Source organism: Camponotus vicinus, unplaced genomic scaffold, assembly GCF_025532165.1.
Source record: "Camponotus vicinus isolate PSW18456_S1 unplaced genomic scaffold, iyCamVici1.0 SCAF_12, whole genome shotgun sequence".
NCBI classification, from domain to species: Eukaryota; Metazoa; Arthropoda; class Insecta; order Hymenoptera; family Formicidae; genus Camponotus; species Camponotus vicinus.
The window spans coordinates 4699310-4714516 of NW_028141948.1; the positions used below are offsets into that span (position 1 = coordinate 4699310).

At 36.9% G+C, this 15207-nt stretch overlaps 1 pseudogene; it reads right to left on the reverse strand.

Annotated features, from left to right (window-relative positions):
- Positions 1–11804: 11804 nt before the first annotated feature.
- On the reverse strand, positions 11805–13203 carry LOC145963035 (uncharacterized; annotated as a pseudogene).
- Positions 13204–15207: the final 2004 nt, after the last annotated feature.

Genomic DNA, 15207 nt, shown 5'->3' on the forward strand with positions numbered 1-15207 from the left:
GGATAGTTTAATAAAATTATTGATAATTGATATTTTAACGCAGTTATATAGTTGCGTGAAAGAGAAGACTGGAGCGGAGAAAGGATAGTAAGGACAAGAGAGAGATGTGGACATTTTGTCTTTGTCAGAGTCGATACCAGATGTGCGTATGAGAGAGAAAGACAAGGCTCCTTCTTTGTCTTTTGATCTTACTCTTCTCTCCTTAAGGGAAAGACTGGTATTCCCCACCCTCGATTCAGGTCAGTCTCGTCAGTCTTCCAAAATGTTTCAATACAGTTTACACATTCGTTTGCAGGTCTGATTCTCATCATGGTTTGATTGCATTGCGTGCAATTTCTTAGAGGTTCAGTAAGATCTGTATGAATTAGCATGTGTGGCAACACCATTAAGTATTTACGTCGGTGGCTTTTTGGCACTGTAAGGTAGCAGTGGGTGCAAATTTTTTGATGATTTGTGAGGTGTTGGAAAATATAGTTTCTTGATTGCCTGACACACCTGAGTTCTAATAGGTAACCTGGTGTTCCGGAATGATCTTGTGGTCTTGTTCCTCTGGTAGATCTATGAATTTCTTCTCCATGCGTGTCGGGGTTCCAGGAAAGCCATTGTCTTTCTGCCATTTTGTGCTGTGGTTGATGGTTAATTATTCAAGAATTAACTGTAAATACTTGGAATGCGAACTTATATATATATATATATATATATATATATATATATATATATATATCTTATATTCTTGGTTTTTTATTATATATTTCTAGTATTATTTTTCTTCTCTTATTATTATTATTATTATTATTATTTTTTTTTTTTTTGTTGAGGAAAAGTAGTGAATAATATAGAGACAAACAAGGGCATGTGGTTATGGTTACAGAGTCAGGATTTGATGGTGAGAGTGCGAGGGGGAAAAAGGGGGAAAAGGTTTCTCTTTTCACTGTTATGTTTCTTCCCATCGGGCGAAGACAGGCGCTCCCCATCCTTCGCTAAGATGTGCTTTATCGGTGTTCAAGTATTTTTCGATGCATCCTTTGCACTCTTCAGCTGGTCTAATTTTTATTATTATCTTATAGCATTGTGTGCATCTGGTTTGATTTTCTACTGATGCTCTATGTACTAAATTATGTGGTGCCACTACAGCGTATTCTTGCTGATAGTCTTCCGGAACTTTAAAGAAACATAAACTGCAGATTTTATAGCAGTCTGAAATACGTTGATAAATTTCGCCCTCGAGTGAAACAATACATCGAAGTTCAAATAGGTAGCTGTAGGTTTCAGGGTGATCGCTTGGTTTTACGCCGTCAATCAGTTCATCGTCTTCTTCCTGATTTTCAACGGATAAGTAATGGTGTCCCGGCATTTCTACGCTGTAAGCGATTATCAAGTGTTCAAGGGTGACTCTTGTTGTATATATATATAAAAGAAATTAGAATAAATAGCTTTTGCGCTATATAGTTGTTATCCTATGTGTTTTACTTATTGTATATATATTTTGCATATATTCATTATATATATATTTTTATTATTATTTTTTTTTATTATTATTTTTGTTGTTATTTTTTTTCTTTTTCTTTTTATTTTATTATTATTATTATTGTGTTTTTTTTTTACACTGCGGGGGAAACATGCTCCATAATGTTTTTGCTGTGACGAGCTATTCCTAATTTAATTAGTGCTTCTTTAAAATCGTATGACGCATCGAAATTTACAGATTGTAGTCGAAGATTAACTAAAGCAGCTCCTTTCCAAAGAGGTTGTACTATGTTTATCCATCCTTTATTACCTTCAGCGACTATGCGAGCTAGATTTTTATTAACCTTTGGCCAGGTGGGAGTGGGGGGTTCTGATCCTGTGTGAGCTAAAGCACAAGCGATGGCACGCCACGGTAATTTTCTGAACTCATCGTCAAGTTCGTACAGTTCATTATGAGACAGACATATTTTCCGGCCAATGTCCTTTAGAAAGATTTCGGCTGCTCCTATTAGTCTGCTGACTCTGGTTATTATACCTCTATGCCAGAGCTTGTTGTGCATTACGCTGACGGCTTGATCTTCATGTATATTTGTCATGAGTTTATTATTAGCGGCCATTTTTATTTGTAATTTATTTTGCTGTTTTTCGTAGGCTTTTTCATCATTTCGGAGTTGTACCCAGAAGAGTAACGGTGATTCCACGCATACAACTCTTACTTCTTGATGCCCTGAGCGCAAATGTGTGGTGTCGATGGATTCGATTTCCATTTTCTATAAAGAGCGATAATGTCGATGGTATTATCGAAAAGATATTTCCTCCAGTGTTTTTATCAAAAGATGGAAACCGTGCGATTATTTTAATTGTTATCATTATTATTACTATTATTGTCATTACTACTATTGACATTTTATCAGGGAATATAATATATATATATATATATATATATATATATGTGTGTATATAAATTTAGGGCAGTACAAAGTACAAATTATAAAGAAATAGTGTATAGGTACAATGAGGGAAGGGGGGGAAGGAAGAAAAGGAGAAGAGTAAATTTGCTGATTTAGTACTTAATGTGAGTGTATTGTATAATTTTTCTTACATAGATTAATTCGTTCAATGTATGCGTATTTTAACGCTGAATGGATTGTTATGATGCTAATATCCTACGGTGTTAGTATATATATATTACCTTATAAATTAATGTAAAAGGTGTGTGCTATGGTATTAGAAGTATATGTATGTATATACTAATGAATATATATATACTTATATATATATGTAACTGAGTAGTTTTAATATACGTAATAATGAGTATATAAAATATCTAGAATAAGTATATTAGTATGTAAAATATAATATATATATAGTAAAAAAGTATATGTCAATATACAGGGTGACCCATTTTAACTTAGGCAGCCAAATAACTCGAAAAATAAGCAAGATAGAGAAAAATGTTTTAGACAAAAGTTGTATGGTTTCGAGGGGGCCATAAGATGGTATCATTGGTTTGACCTTGAAGAGTCATTTGAAGGTCACGTGAAGGTCACTTCAATTTTTTTAAATGGAATACCCTATATATTTTTGTACATTCTTGTAGCTTATTTCGAGAGCTTTCCAAAACACTATAATTAAGTACCTTTCCGTTAAGTACTTTTTGAGTTATGATGCTTGAAATAATTTCTTAATTTTACATAAACCGTAAAATATCTTGTAAAATATTCATTTTTCGATTATCTTACCTTAATACTTTTATGTACAAAATAATGAGAGGAATCAATTGGTGTAAAGAAAACACATAGTTGTTTTTAAGAAAAAATATGGAATTGTTAATTGCAAATTACATATTTTTTCTTCGAAACAACTATGTGTTTTCTTTACACCAATTGATTCCTCTCATTATTTTGTACATAAAACTATTAAGGTAAGGTAATCGAAAAATGAATATTTTACAAGATATTTTACGGTTTATGTAAAATTAAGAAATTATTTCAAGCCTTATAACTCAAAAAGTACTTAACGAAAATGTACTTAATTATAGTGTTTTGGAAAGCTCTCGAGATGAGCTACAAGAATGTACAAAAATATATAGGATGTTCCATTTAAAAAAATTGAAGTGACCTTCACGTGACCTTCAAATGACTCTTCAAGGTCAAACCAATGATACCATCTTATGGCCCCCTCGAAACCATACAACTTTTGTCTAAAACATTTTTCTCTATCTTGCTTATTTTTCGAGTTATTTGGCTGCCTAAGTTAAAATGGGTCACCCTGTATATATATATATATATATATATATATATAGTGGAGATATACTAATGATATAAATGTAGTTGGGTTTTCTAAAACCCCCTTTTTTTGTTATTATATATCTATTTTTTTTATAATTTTTTTTTTATTGCGGGGAATACATCTCTTGTTATTTTAGTACTTAATTCTACGTGTCCTAGCTTAATTAACATATCTCTAAAGTTGTAGTTTCCTCCGTTATGTTCGCCCTGTATCGTCAGCTTGACGAGGGCCGCTCCCCTTCCTAAAGGAAGTATAATGTTGATCCAGCCGGTGTGACCTTCGGCTAGGAGCCGGCAAAGTTCTCGGGTTTTCTCTGGCCATATTGTCGAATTATCGGGTGATCCTGTGTAGGCGAGCCCACACGCAAAGGCTTGCCAAGGCAGGTCTCGAAATCTATCTTCCAGGTGATAGGTTTCGTGCATTGGTCGCCAGGTTGACCAACCGTGGTCGCCTAGACGTACTCTGACCATCCCCGACGCCTGGCTGATTTTCTCTATCCATCCTCGCCGCCAGCCGTTACCCTCTTTGACTACGACGTCTATTTCCAATTTTATGTCTTCCGGGAAGCATATCAGGAACTTGCTCCGTCTTGACATACGGAGGGCAAGTTCCTCTTCCAACTCCTGAAGGTCCTGGTCACCGTTTTTCAACCGGACCCAAAATAATAAGGGAGACACGACCCGGAGAATAAAAACCTCCAGCCAAGATCGTGTAAGGCTTCCCGTGTCAATGGCTGCTGGTTCCATTTTTCTATAAAAGAGGTTAATTTGTCTTATCATTTGCGACTTTTCCGCCGATTATCTATTTGAGTTTTACGGAAGATAACGTTGACAGAAGGCTGTAGAGAGGGGATAGAGGTTTGTAGCGGAATGCTTAAACCTTCATTCCCTGAGTTGTAGAGTATAGGTAGTGTTCTCTTTATCAGAAAGAGATGGATAGATACGGTCTGAGGATCCTTCAGTGTCAGCGGGGTGTTTATTCTTTTGTGGATTCTCGAGTGGAGCGGATGGTTTGTTTGTTGACGGTGGTTGCTTTAGTTTTAAGTGTAATAAGAGCTGAGTGAGAGAATCCCAGATGGCTCCAAGCAAGTATATGGACCAACCATATACTGTATGCAAAGCGTAGCCATGAACTAGAGTATCTAATATCAATTTAAAAATTCTAACGGATAGATATATTCCCATTATTCCAGCGCTGATGTTTCCGAAAATTAAAAATCTATTCCAAAATTTTTCCCAGGTAGAGACGGCGATTTTTTCTATTGCGTCTTTGTCTAAAAGATTGGTAATTGAACCTCCCTGTAAGGATGTAGGTCTTCCCATTATTCCCCTGGCGATGGTGTTAAGTACCGCGGGCCTCTCGGCAGGGAACATAATATGGTCGTTTAGATCTTCCAGATCGTTTTCGCTATATATGCCACTAGTGGCTAGCGAACCAGGGCTAACGTACTTCCAAGTAGGCTTGGTTAGAGGTTTCATAATGGCAGGGGGTACTGTATCTACTGGTTTAGGCATAAGTTTATACCATGAATCTCCCAGCAAGTACATTGCAGGTGCAAATGCGTTGCATGCCGTTTGTATCCCCTGACGTATTACATGTGTCTGCGGTGTCAAAAAGAATGTTCGATTTCCCCTTAATACAGGAAGTTGATTGTAACAATATTCCGTTTGAGCAAGTCTCGACAGGTACGCATTTTACTATGTGGATTACCTCACCGGCTAACAGTGCCATATATCCTGGTCCTTTCATTAAATAATATGCAAATATATCAGGCGATTGAGTTGCTATGGCTAAGGCGTTTTGCAATAATTGTTGCTCCAGATTACATTGTTGTAAAAGTATATTTCTATATAATTCACTTATTTGTGTACGTATATGTCTTTCTACATACACGAATTTGGAATTCATGTATGTAAAAATGTCAAGATTTGATACTTTTGATTGCTTCTTAAAGATTTCAATGCCAGGTGATGCTTCGAAAATTTTTAATTTTGGATGTTCAGTACGAATTAGAGTATATCCACAAGTAATATATTTCCCACGGCTGGTTAATGCGAATATAGTGTTTTGTGCTGTTAACGAATAAGCTACTTGTGATTGCTGATTCATGCTGTCAATTATCTTGTCAGCATATCCTTCATATAATACGCCATAGCTAGAAAATTTGCAAGTATCAGCAGGTACGGGATCCCAGAAGGTATCTCCTCCTTCTATATCTAAACAACTTGTAGCGCTGAGTTCACACGCTACTCCAGATCTGAGGTGTACTTTATTAGTATTTATTTTTACGTCGACTATGTAATCTTGGAGAGTAATTTTAATACTGCCCAGTACAATGACGTCCGCCCATGTTCCATATGGGTCGGAATAAGCGCTTCCGGAGCACGATCCTTCCGAGTCGACGTGACCAGCTAATATTATTATATTAGGACGTGTCAGGGTTTGATTTGATTTTAACCCAGTTATATATGTTCCTGCCAATTCATAAGTTCCATAAGTGTGCATATGGCGGCATGCTTCACGAGTGGTTTCTTGTATGAACGAATATTTGCCGTTAAAGACATCCATGGTGTGAGAAAACATCCCGCATTTCTTAATTAATCGGTCGATTTCAATTTTACATTGTATTACTTTCACAGAGTCAAATTCGTTAATTTGAAGTAGTTGAATATAAATTCGGCTTGAATTGACGCTTTGCTGGGGAATATCACATTCTTCGATGTTTAGTAATGATAAGGTGGTGAGATTAGCAGACGCTGAACCACAATCGTAGCCTATTATTCCATGGGTGAATTGTAAGTTCACGAGTAAGAATGTTAACGTAGCTATTGCCCTGGGATCCATCTGCAAATTTTTCTTATATATATATATATATATGACATAATTAACCTATCTATTTATCATTCATTTACGTCGATTAATTATTATATTTATTATTTAGTTACTACCTAACAAAAGGATATTACATGTATACGTATATGAGGTTTTATTATTACTATTATTATTAATATTATTATTATCACTATTGTTTATCCTCTTGATGGTTTGATGATTTATTAATAGGTTTAATATAAGAAATTCGCAACCGATTTGGATGTACTATTCGGCTGTTCTTTTTTATTTTTATCCTTACATTATTTTTATTTAAAATTTCTAAAACTTCATGAGGACCTGTGTAATGATCGCCGAATTTTCCCGGTTTCGGGCCCTTTAGTAAAAATACCTGATCTCCAGGTTTAAAGGTTTGAGGATTGATTTTTCTGTCATATTTCTTTGATCTATGCTTGGCGCTGATTACATTTTCTCTTGCATTCCCTTGAATGTTGTGTAGCTGTGTTACAAGGTTTATCAGGTATTCATCGTAATTCGCTAATCTATCTTCGGGTGCTGGAAGTTCACTTGAAGGAACTCTTGCTATTTTTCCAAATACTAACTCGTATGGAGTGTGTTTCGTAGCTTCGTGGACGTTTGTGTTATAATTAAACATTGCAAGTCCTATCCATCGGTCCCATTGCTTTTGTTCATTAGCATATTGTTTAAGATATTCTCCTAGTGCGTGATGTGACCTTTCCAAAGATCCGTTTGATTGCGGATGAAAGGCGGTAGTACGGAATTTACGAATTTTAAATAATTTAGCTATTTTCTTCATTAAGTCGCTAATAAAATTTCTGCCTTGATCTGTTAATATAGCCTTGGGGGATCCAAGTACGCAAATAAAACGGTCTACGAATGCTTCTGCAATTGTTTCAGATGTCTGGTTTGGCAATGGTATTCCCATGCAAAATTTTGTTAATTGATCTTGCAATGTTAATATATATTCGTTGCCTCTCTCGGTCTTTGGTAAAGGACCAACGATATCCATTGCTACTTTATCGAAGGCAGATCCTGGAGTGTCAGTGATTATCATGGGCTGTTTAGTTTTTACTCGGACTAATTCTTTAACTGACATTGTAAACATTGTTGTATATATTTTTGGACGTCTGATTTTAAATTTTCCCAATAATAATTATGTTTTATTCTATGGTATGTTTTAGTAACGCCACGATGTCCTCCTGCTGGTGGACAGTGCGTCTCGCCGATTATAACAGGGCGTAAATCTTTAGGAGGATATTTAATTAATCCATTACATATTATTATTTTAGTAGGTGTGTCGAGAAGTATTAATCGAAGCTGTATCTTAATATTATCCCACGGGACATTGTTAACATAATCAGTCTTTGCTATGCTGAGTGTTTCTAATTTCAATGTTTCAAGTAGATTTCGTAAATCGTTTAATACTGTAACGATTTGGTTGAGAGTTACTGTAGGACCTTCTCGTTGTCCTTCGCTGACAGGCAGTGCCACGTGGTAATAGTTCTTATATTTTATGGCGTTAGCTTTACCCAAGGCAAGAGAATTTAGATGTGGTAATTCATTTCGCTCAAATAATTTTTTAGATCCAGAATCCAGAGGATTTCTCTCAGTATCAACAAAATATGCAATGTTGTCTTTTCGTAAAAATAGTAATTCACGTGAGTCGACAATATTACTCTTTAAGAATTTATTTCCGATTATAAAGGGTTTTATTTTCCTGGATTTTAGATTCTTATTAATGTCATCTTCTTCCGTATCTTCTTCTTCCGTATCTTCTTCTTCCTTCCTTACTTCTTTTGTGCTTAATTCATTTATTGTTTTATAATTTTTATCAGGTGGATCATTTCGTTCATTAATTTTTTCGGTATCAATTTTGAATTTAGCTGTCTGACTTCTTGTTAATATTCTGTTCTGTCTAGGAGGATCATGTATCAATGCTTTCTCTGTTAGCTGGGCCTCGACTGGTTCATTTAATTCTTCTAAAGTAAATGGAAGTAAGTCAGGATTATCTTCCGTTATTATTTCTTCATTATCCTCGCTATCGGAGAGATGTAAATGAAAATAGTCGCTTTCTTCTTCTTCTTCGTCTTCTTCAAGTTCTTCTAACATTTCAGATATTACTTGAGCATCTTCGGGGTTGTCAGGGTTTAAGAGTTCTTTATTTCTTATAATTTTGCAATCAAATTCTTCAATATTTGCTGGATTCCTGGATAGTGCATCTGCATTTACATTAGTTTTTCCTGCCTTGTATACTACTTCATAATCATATTCGGCCAATTTCAATCTCCATCTTAATATCCGCATATTTGCATCTTGAGCGTTTTTAAACCACATTAGTGGTTTATGATCTGTAACTAAGGTGAATTTTCTTCCGTACAAGTATGGTCGGAAATGCTTAACGCAATATACTATTGCAAGTGCTTCTTTTTCGTAGGTATCGTACTTTAATTCATTGTCCGTCAGAGTTCGTGAGGCATAGGCTATCGGCCTATCTTTATTTACTTGTCCTTGTGATAGGATTCCTCCTACAGCTATGCCAGAAGCGTCGGTGGTTAAAATAAATGGTTTAGAGAAATCCGGGTATTGTAATACTGGTTCTTCGCACAATTTTTGTTTTAAAGTTTCAAATGACTCCTCTTGAGTGGCCGTCCACTCAAATCGTACATCATTCTTTAATAATAATGTTAATGGTTTCGCTAATTTAGAAAAGTTCGGTATAAATCTTCTATAATATCCGGCAAGTCCCAAAAATTGTTTAATATTTCTTGGCGTTTTCGGTCTTGGAAAGTGTTGTACTGCTTCTAATTTTTTCGGATCCGGTTTTACTCCATCTCTGCCGATTACATGTCCCAGATATGTTACTTCAGATTTCAGAAACTCAAATTTATCAGGTTGTAATTTCAGGTTAGCCTCACGAAGACATTCAACTAATGCATTGTATTTCCTTTCATGTTCTTCCAATGAAGATGCGTAAATGACGATATCATCCATATAAACAAATAATTCTTCACCTTGTAATCCGGTCAACACTAAATCCATTAGGCGTTGAAAGGTCGCTGGAGCGTTTTTAAGACCGAAAGGCATTCGCTCGAATTCATAATGTCCAAAAGGCGTTGTAAATGCGGTTTTATGACTATCTACAGAATCCATTTTTATTTGGTGAAAACCGGATGCTAAGTCGCATACTGAAAAATAACGAGCTCCTCCTAATTGATCCAATATATCGACGATATTCGGAAGAGGATATGCATCTCCTATAGTTTTTTCATTTAAAGCGCGAAAGTCTAAGACCATTCTCCACCTTTTATTACCCTTTGAATCTTCCTTTTTTGGCACAATCCATATAGGCGTATTGTAAGGTGATTGTGAGTGTTTCACAATGCCTCCTTCTAGTAATTCTTCTACCTGTCTATTTATTTCTTCTTTGTGTATTTGTGGGAAACGATACTGTCGGGTATTTATTGGATGGTCGTCTGTGGTCGGAATTTGATGTAGTAATACGTTCGTCGCAGTCAATTTTTCTCCGGGAATGTGAAATCGATCTTGACTATTCGTTATTAATTTTATTACGTTGTCTCTCTCTGTTCCATTTAGGTGTTCTAATCGTAGAGATTCTATTATTTTAACGAGTCGATCCTTCATTTTTATTTCAGTGACCACCAAACACTTGGAATTTGCAATATTAATTTGTTGATTTTCGTCATGTTTTGATTTACGTTTTCGCATAAATTTATCTATGATCTCTTGAGATTTGTTTAACAAAGACGTGGAAATTCTTGAAGACGGTCTGTATTCTTTGAGACCTTTAATTTTTAATTTTTTATTTTTCCGAGTCATCGTTTGAACTTTATTGAGGAGATTTTTTAGAGAAATTTCAAATTCATTATCATTATTTTTTGAAAATAATTCGAATTCCGGAAATTCGATATCAAAGGGGGATAAGGAATTGCTCCCCTTTTTAAAATAAGAAGGTGTCGAATTGTGTAATGAGGTTTGGTAACTTCCCTCCTCACAATTGACGGAGCTAGGATTTTCTGTCGAGGTTTGGAAATTTCCCTCCGAAATCCTAGAGTTAATTTCCCCTGGAGAGGTCTGGTAATTTGCCTCTTCTAGGATTTTTGAATTTATTTCCCTGATTTTTTCTTCATGGTTATTTTTATTTTTAATTTCTTTCTTGTTTTCCCTTTTGTTTAATATCTCTTCTTTATTTTCATTCAATATTCCATCAATAGTAGGATTATGTTGATGGTTTTCATGTTCAAAGTCCGCTCCATTTTTGCAACTTGCAGTTTCCTCTTCTTTCTTCCTTTTTATTTTGATTTTATTTTTATTCTTATTCTTGATTTCATTTTCTTCTTGATTTATTATTTCTTTATTAGTTTTGTTTTGAGATTCCTTGATGCTAACTTCATTTGTATTTTTATTTTTATCTTCAATTTCCATCTCACCTTTGTAATTGAGCTCTTCAGTCTTTTTGTTAAATTCCTTATGTTTAATTTCTTCCTTTATACGGACTGATTTTTCTAAGTCGTTTCTGTTTTCCAGTGTAGATTCATGGTCGTCAAGCACTTCATTCAACGGTTTTAAGCGCAAGTTCGGAACTTGTACTTCCGTTTCTTCGTCTAGGGTACTTATGATGTTTAAATACGCTTTTCCGGATGTATTTTCGACAATGGTCCCCTAGATAAATTCCGTGAGTTAATTTTAATCTGGGTATATATCCTACTTTTATTTCTGGATTTTTTATCCTCACATAAAATAATGACTCAGATCGTGGAGCCACTACGATAATCTCCGGCGTAAAGAAAGGTATGTTAATTCCGGATGCAACCAGGCATTCTTCCGCATAATCTATTTTCGAAAAAGTTTGTTTAAAAAATTCATTGCCTAATATTCCAGATTGCGGAATTGGGAAATCGTTAGATACAATATGAAAGATGACTGGTAGTTCCAAAAGAGTTAATACGATTTCACCGAGGGTGTAAACAGGATAATCATTTATACCATTTAATTTTAATATATTTTTGTAATTAATATTAAGTCCCTCAGGCGCAAAATTTTCTTTGATAACATTAGGTCCAGATCCTGTATCTAATAGAGTTATGGATATCATAAGAGTTATGGAAGTCGGCATATCTTTAACGTTAACCCGGACAGTAGGCACTAGGCTTTGCTTGTTGAAATTTACTGTCACAGGCTGTACATTTATGTTATTACTTCCTACTTGGCCACTTGAGATTGTGAAGGGTGTGAGGTCTGCCCGGCCCCCTGCTGCACACCCGACGTCGAGGGGCCCTTGTAGTTTCCCTGACTATTTTCCTTGCGACGGTTGTTACTCGCGATACGTAATTGACAATCATCGAGTAGATGACCTCGGTCTTTGCAATATCGACAGAATAAATCGTTCTTAGGCGCCGCTTGTTGATTAATTTTAGAACGACATTCTTTAGAGGTGTGTCCGAATTTGTCGCAAGTTTGGCAAGTAATTCTCGGTTTATTTTCGAGGTCTCTCTCTTCATTTTGTTTTTTCCAGCAATTATTAGCGGAATGCCCTGGCTTATCACACCACTGGCAAATTACAGAGACTTTATTGGGTTGACTATTAGTATTTTGTCGACAGGTTTTTGCATTATGTCCTGGTTTTGAACATAATTGACAGGTGACAGCTTTTTCCTGTATTACGTTTATCGTTTGTCGAGCTTGAGGATCGCGAAACCGACATTTGTCAGCACTATGCCCTCGTTTTTTACAAATCTGACATATTAATATTTCCATGCCTAGATCAGATTTATGGTGATTTTGTAGTGAAAATTGAAAGAGTTTTCGACAATTGTTTGCTACATGCCCCTCTTTGAGGCAAATTTGGCACGTTTCCCGCAATCGATTAGTAGGTAATATTTTAGTTCTGTTTGAGTCATTGCTCTGTCCCTGTCATAAATCTGTCATTACCCGCAGTTCTCTTTCTATCCTTAAGGCATCGGCGACCGTTTCTTGTACATCTAAATCCCTCGCTATTCTTTGTTCGATTTCGGGCTTAAGCCCCCTTATAAAACATTTACTCATGTCTTTTTCTAGCGATGTCTTAGTAGCTTGGTCCGGCAATGTATTTCCGGGTCCTCTATACGCTTCTAATATCTGTTTTCCTAAGATCTTGACGCGGTTAGCGTAAGTAACTACATCCTCGTCATTTTTCTGATAAATACATCCTAGTTCTCCTTGGAGTTGATAGACGGTTTTTACCGGCCCATAAATTCGTTTTAAATAAGCAGTTAGTTGCGATACTTTATCAAAATCTTGGTCTTGAATCGTTCTGCGTGCTTCACCTACTATTCGTGTTCTTAAAATTTTAGTAAACTGCGGTTCGGCTTCCTTAGGAAGCATTGATCTTGCTTCTTCGCAGCCTTCAATAAAATAGTTAAGCGGAATGTTGCTGCCATCGAAGAAGGGGACAGCGTCAACCGCATATTTCAGTGTGGCGAAAGGATTTTGTTGCGCCATGATTTTAGGGTTTTCAGGATAATTTTCAAAGTTATTACTATCAACTATTTTACTTATACTAGCGTTTGCGGCGGTAGATTCGGAATCGTTGGAAGACGGCTCAGGCGAATCGGCAATTAGGGTATTTTCAGTTAAATTGGAAGAATTTTCCTCAATAAATTGGGCTTGTTTAGATGTCGCTTTAGGGGTAGATGTGTGTAAAGAAGTAGAAATAGCTCGAGTGTTTTCTGGTTTACTATATCGCTCTAATGCAGTTTTATAAAGATCTTCTATTTCGTCTTTATTGATTTTACTTCGAGTCCCGTCACTCATTCCGGTTTCCAAGATCGCACATTTCAATCCCGGACGAGCCCCCAAAATTTATCAGTATGTTACGTCCAGACCCTTAAAAGATCGGGCCGTCTGGAAGGACGCAACCTACTTACCCGGTGACACACTTTTCGGGCGTGTGTATAGATTGGGTCGAGCGCACTGTCAAGGGCCTGGCACAGGTCAGTGACCAGAATGGTCCCTTTAACTCTGTGAGTGTCCTAGGCCGTTACGCTCGTCGGTCCCTTTTCGGTAAGAGAATCGAATCTCTTTTATTCGGGACGGGACCCTGTGCGATTTCGGACTTCAAGGAATGAGAACGGGTAGCAAAATTAAATGAAGACTTTATTATAAATTATCATTTATTCAATAATTAGTCGTTTGAGCGATATGAAATATGTTTACATAAAGATCTTTTCTAAAAATACAAAATATAGTTGAAAATTTTATGTGTGTTGTTTGTATGTGTGAGGGAATTTCCGCGGGTGTTACATTGGTTCGGAGGACGTCAGCCAGGAATAAAAGTGGTAAATCTAATCTTAAGTATTAACCCTGGCTGGAGATTATTACAATTTTGTTTCTTTTAATTTAAAATTTGCTATCTAAACAGGTATATTATAGGTGGGGAAGAAAAAAAAAGGGGGGGAAGCACAAAAGGTCAAGGATTTTCAAATTGGATAGTGGACGGAGGGAATTTCTTCCACAGGGCTTGTATAGGAACTCCTAATGGAAGGTGGGAGCCAGGGAGATGCCAAGCAATTATAGCATCGGGAGGGGCAGTGGTAAGGTAGTGAAGGAACTCCTCGTGATCAACAGGACCGGGGCCCACACGGAAAGTTCCTTCGGGAATGGGGAAGTCGATGAGGGGAAACTGTGATAGGAAATAACTAGGAGGGTGAGGAGGGAGAGGTTCGGGGGTTTCAGGGGTGTCGGGATGTTCCGACGGGGAATCGGGAGGGAAGTCGAAATCGGGGGAATCTTGTTCAAGGTCGGGAAGATCTCTCGCGAAATCTTCCAGAGCCTCGCTGAACTCAGAAAACTCCGAGGAGGTGGAAGGGGAAGGAGGGTCTGAGTCGAGGGTGATGACAGGTATGGGAGGGGTACGCTCCCGGACAGGAGGTGAGGGGGAACGAGGGGGTTCGGGAGAAGGCAAAGGAGAGGGTTCGAATACAAGGGTTGATGAAGTAGCTGGGGAGGAGAAAATTCTGGTAGGATCGGGGTAGGAGATCTGGGGGGTGAGCCAGACGACGGCGCGGGGCCTGGAACAGGTGTACCGGGGAAGGTCGAGGAATGCCCTGGGGATGAGATTGGAGAATAATTCGGAATACGGGGTGAGGAAGAGGGGTTAGGTGTGTGTGTGTTAGTGTCGAGTTTATTACTGCTAACGGGCGCGTCAATATTATCTAAGGTATATCGCCATTAATAGGTTTAGGTAAAGATTGAGCCTGTATCCGTCTGTTCAGCCGATTCCGCCACCGCAACGCTGCTCGCCGTTTACCGGTGGGAGACACTAATAATAATTTTTGCGCTGAATATCTTACTGATTTGATGTTAGATTAGCTATTATAAAATATATCACTGTTGTCATTGGGAAAAGATGGATAAGCCTTAGGCAAAATGATAATTCGTTCCGAAAGATTTTACTCTTAAGTTTAAATTGGTCATACAAATAAAGAGATAGTTAAGTAATAAATAGAAGGAAATGAATCGAAAATGGTTTCAAATAAAGGTTTGAAATTTAGGAGAAATTCGGATTAGGATTGTTCGCGAATCGCCTTGCGGAGATTC